The following is a 5,195-nucleotide window of genomic DNA, read 5'->3' on the forward strand; positions in this document are numbered from 1 at the left end:
AATATATCTAAAATAGGTCATATTCATCTTTTAAGGCTGAAGCCTCAATCTAACAATTCTTTGTGGGGATGGGGGTTTTACCTGATGCTCATAAGACCAATCAATGCGCAACAGGCGTACAGCCACACTGATCCTGGATTCAATTACCTAGACCCAGGACATGTGTGGCTGCTCAAACCACACCATCCCCACACCACAAACTGCATCCAAGTCCAGTATTTTAGGGTAATGTGGGTCATATTACCCGAGCAAAATACTATGTCATCTCTTTCATGGAGCTGATGTATTGTTTAATACACAGTGCCAACATAAAAGACAACTTCATAGGCCTACCTGTCAAGCATATACAGGTATTATGTGTTTTAATTATTACATCAATACTACGAGTCATTGCTGCTCATACGAGCATATACAAGGAATATGGAAATAGGAATATGGGTAGATGCTTTGTATTGTTTAATAAAATAAGACATTGTTTGAAATAAATTGATTTTGATTGTTTTTATTGTTCCAAAAAGTAGCCATAGATCACAATACAGTATTAATACCAGTGATCTTAACATAGTCTTTGTCATCTGTCAGACTGCATCAGTCTAGGAAGAGTAAAAATATATATAATATATTTATATAATATAATATTAAAAATAACATCACCAGTGGTTACACTTCAGAGTGTTTCACTCTACAACGTGGCACGAAGACAAGGATGTCCGCTCTGTTAGGAGGTATGCTGAGTGAACCCAGGTGCAGAGAACAAGGCAGAGGCGAGGTGGCAAAAATAGAGGTTTACTCAAAACAAGTACAAAAACAAATAAGAAGTCTCGGGAGCTTGGAACAAGAGCGTTGTCATGAGGTTAGACAAACTCAAGACTGAGCGCCTGAGGACACAAACGACAGGGTCTAAATAGGGACGACCAAACGAGACACAGGTGAAACATATCACCTAATGAGGCAGGGTAATCAGAACAGAAATAGGTGAAGCAGAGCAACCCTCAAAAGGCAGTACTGGCGGCATCTAGTGGCCGATGCCGGTAGGCCCCGGGCGAACCCTGACAGGACCCCCCCCCCGTCTAGGAACGGCTCCTCCTGGGTTCCTCCAGGGAGTGTCAGGCGGCGACGGCGGAAATCCTGGATCAGAGAGGGGTCCAGGATATCCCGGGACGGAACCCAGGAGCGCTCCTCCGGCCCGTACCCCTCCCAGTCCACCAGGTATTGCAGGGCCCCGCAGACCCGGCGGGAGTCCAGGAGCCGGCGGACCGTGTAGGCGGGCTGACCGTCGATGATGCGAGGCGCCGGAGGAGGTGGGCGCCAAGGTGCTGGTGACCACCGGTCGGAGCCGCGACACGTGGAAGGTGGGGTTTATCCTCATGGACCTGGGGAGCAGAAGACGGTATGCGGCAGGATTGACCCGCCGCACGATCTTGAAGGGCCCAACATACCGTGGCGCGAGCTTGCGTGACTCCACCCGTAATGGAAGGTCCCTGGTGGACAGCCAGACCCTCTGGCCCGGACGGAGCATAGGCGCTGGTCTGCGCCGTCGGTTGGCCTGGATCTGCTGCTGCCGGGATGTCCTCAGCGGGGCCTGACGAGCCCTCTGCCAGGTCCGTTGGCACCGCTGGCCGAACCGCTGGGCTGACGGCACTCCCACCTCCGCCTCCTGCTCCTGAAACAGGAGGTACGTACCCGAACTGGCACTCAAACGGGGACATGCCAGTGGAAGAGCAGCGCAGAGTGTTGTGAGCGTATTCCGCCCACACTAGATGGTCGCTCCAGGAGGCAGGGTTGGAGGACACGAGGCACCTCAGTGTTGTCTCCAGGTCCTGGTTGACCCGCTCCGTCTGGCCATTGGATTGAGGGTGGAAACCGGAGGACAGGCTGACGGAGGCGCCGAGGAGCTGGTGGAACGCTTTCCAGAACCGGGATGCAAACTGCGGGCCGCGGTCTGACACCACGTCCAGGGGCAGGCCGAACACCCTGAAAACGTGCTGCACCATGAGCTCATCAGTCTCCAGAGCTGAGGGGAGCTTGGGCAGAGGAATAAAGCGGCAAGCCTTGGAGAACCGGTCCACCACGACGAAGATGACGGTGTGGCCCCGAGACGGTGGAAGGCCGGTGATGAAGTCCACTGAGAGGTGTGACCAGGGCCGACTGGGGATGGGAAGGGGATGCAGCAGCCCCATGGGACGTGACCGGGGGTTCTTGTTCTGGGTGCAGATGGTGCAGGCAGCGACGAAGGACCGGACGTCCTGCTCCATGGTAGGCCACCAGAAACGCCTGCGGAGACACTCGAGGGTCCTGGAGATCCCCGGGTGGCCAGTGAGGCGGGATGAATGCCCCCATTGCAGGACTTGTGATCGGACAGCCTTCAGGACAAACAGGTGACCCGGGGGCCCGTTGCCGGGATCCGCCTCCCTCCTTTGGGCCTGCCGGACCTGCGTCTCGATTCCACAGCGGACCGGAGCCAAGATGCAGGAGCTCTGGAGAATGGGCTCGGGGAGTTCAACCAGCTCAGGAGGGTCGAACTGTCTGGAGAGAGCGTCGGGCTTGAGGTTCTTGGACCCGGGACGATATGACAGGATGAAGTTGAACCGATTGAAGAACAAGGCCCATCGGGCTTGACGGGAGTTGAGGCGTTTGGCATCCTGAATGTATGTCAGGTTCTTGTGGTCGGTCCAGACGACAAATGGGTGTTGGGCCCCCTCCAGCCAGTGCCGCCACTCCTCCAACGCCAGTTTGACTGCGAGTAGCTCCCGGTTCCCTATGTCATAGTTCCGTTCCGCTGGGGTGAGGCGACGGGAGAAGAAAGCACATGGATGGAGCTTCTTGTCGTGAGTCCTTTGGGACAAAACGGCCCCCACTCTCACATCGGAAGCATCCACCTCCACCAGGGTAGGGTAGGCTCTGGTGTGGCCAGGACAGGGGCAGCGGTGAATCGCGTCTTGAGAGCCCTGAACGCCCCCTCAACCTCCGCAGTCCAGGCGAAGCGGGCTGTGGATGTCCTAGTGAGGGGAGCCGCCACAGTGCTAAAACCCCGAATGAATCGCCTGTAAAAATTGGCAAACCCGAGGAAGCGCTGCACCTGTTTGACCGAGGTGGGTGGGGGCCAGTCCCAGACGGCTTCGGTCTTGGCGGGATCCATCTGGACGTGACCCTCGGTGATGACAAACCCCAGGAACTGAACGGTGGTGGCATGGAACTCACTCTTCTCCAGTTTCACATAGAGGCCATTGGCGAGCAGCCGGTGAAGGACCTGTCTCACATGCTGTATGTGTTCGGGAAGGGTCCTGGAGAAGATGAGGATGTCATCAATGTAGACGAACACAGAGCGGTTGAGAAACTCACGGAGGACGTCGTTTACAAAGGCCTGGAAGACAGCGGACGCATTGGCCAATCCAAAAGGCATGACCAGGTATTCATAATGGCCGGTAGGTGTGTTGAAGGCGGTCTTCCACTCATCCCCCTCGCGGACACGGACGAGATTGTATGCGTTTTGAAGATCGAGTTTGGTGAAGATGGTGGCGCCCTGCAGTTGCTCAAAAGATGTGGACATGAGAGGAAGGGGGTAGTGATTCTTGACCGTGATCTTGTTCAGACCACGGTAATCAATGCAGGGACGCAGGCCGCCATCCTTCTTACCCACGAAGAAATACCCTGCGCCCGCCGGGGAGGTGAGAAGAGAGAGAAGAGACGTCCTCGAGGAGGGCAGGTGCCAGGCAGAAGGTCGATGGCGCAGTCATAGGACCGATGGGGAGGAAGCGTGGTGGCCCGTCTCTTGCTGAAGACCTCCCTCAGATCGGCATACTCGTGGGGCACTCGTGAAAACTCGGGAGGGATGGGACCTTGAATACGGACTGGAGCCAGGACACGGACAGGAACTCCGGAGTGGGCAGGGGCTTGGGAAGGGGCCCGAGCTTGGACACGGACTGGAGACTCGAGAGGGTGAGAAGACGGACTAGAACGAAGACAGGTGGTGTGGCAGGCAGGACCACATTCGGTGAGACGCCCGGAGGCCCAGTCCAGATGTGGGTTGTGACGGGCTAGCCATAGGTAGCCCAGGACCAGTGGAAACTCAGGAGAGTGGATGAGGTGGAGCTGGATTACCTCTGAATGTTTTCCCTCCAGTGACAGCCAAAGGGGGGCGGTGAGATGGCACACGCTACCGGACCCCAGTGGTCTTCCATCCAGGGCTGTCACCGTGAGAGGATGCTCTAGAGGTGCCAGAGGGAGCTTTAGGGCCTTTGCTAGCCCTACATCCAGGAAGCTACCTGCAGCGCCGGAATCCACCATAGCTTGGAGGGAGTGATGTTGATCTCCCCAGGCGAGGGAGGCAGCCAGCTGGACCCCGGTCGCCTCGAGCTCGGGAGAGAAGGTTGGCCTCGTCGCAGTTCTCCCTACCCTGGACGAGAGTTGGCTTTTCCCGAGAGCTCAGGGCAGGAAGAACGGAAATGCCCCGGGATCCCACAGTGCAAGCAGCAGCGCTCTCTCATCCGCCGGTCACGTTCGGACCCAGAGAGCCGTGTGCTGCCTACTTGCATCGGCTCCTCCCTTGATGCTGGAGGCGGGCACGGGATAGCCAGGGGATGCTCGGGAGGCCTCGTCCCCAGAGCCGCTCTGCGCGCTGGTCTTGGTGAAGCGGGGAAAAAGCGTTCCCCTTGTCTCTCCCGGAGGCGGTTGGCCACCCGAATCGCTGTATCGATGAGCGTGTCCAGGTCCTCCTGCACCTCCCGGGATGCCAGCTCGTCCTTGACCCCCTCATTGAGACCCTCCTGGAAGGCCGCGATGAGTGCCTCGCTGTTCCATCCGGACGCCACGGCGAGGGTGCGGAATGCGACGGCGTAGTCCGCTACGCTCTGTCCCCCCTGGCGGAGCCGGAGTAGCCGTGTCGACGAGTGGTCAAACACTCGAGAACCCGCCCATGACGGCGAATCGCAGCCCCCTGGTTCGTCAAGGCCACCCGCAGGCTCTCCACCTCTGGAGGCTGGCTCTCTGCTGGGTCCATGTTGTGGCTCAGTCTTGCTGTTAGGAGGTATGCTGAGTGAACCCAGGTGCAGAGAACAAGGCAGAGGCGAGGTGGCAAAAATAGAGGTTTACTCAAAACAAGTACAAAAACTGGGCAAAAACAAATAAGAAGTCTCGGGAGCTTGGAACAAGAGCGTTGTCATGAGGTTAGACAAACTCAAGACTGAGCGCCTGAG

Source organism: Zeus faber (assembly GCF_960531495.2).
Source record: "Zeus faber genome assembly, chromosome: 3".
In the NCBI taxonomy this organism is placed as follows: Eukaryota; Metazoa; Chordata; class Actinopteri; order Zeiformes; family Zeidae; genus Zeus; species Zeus faber.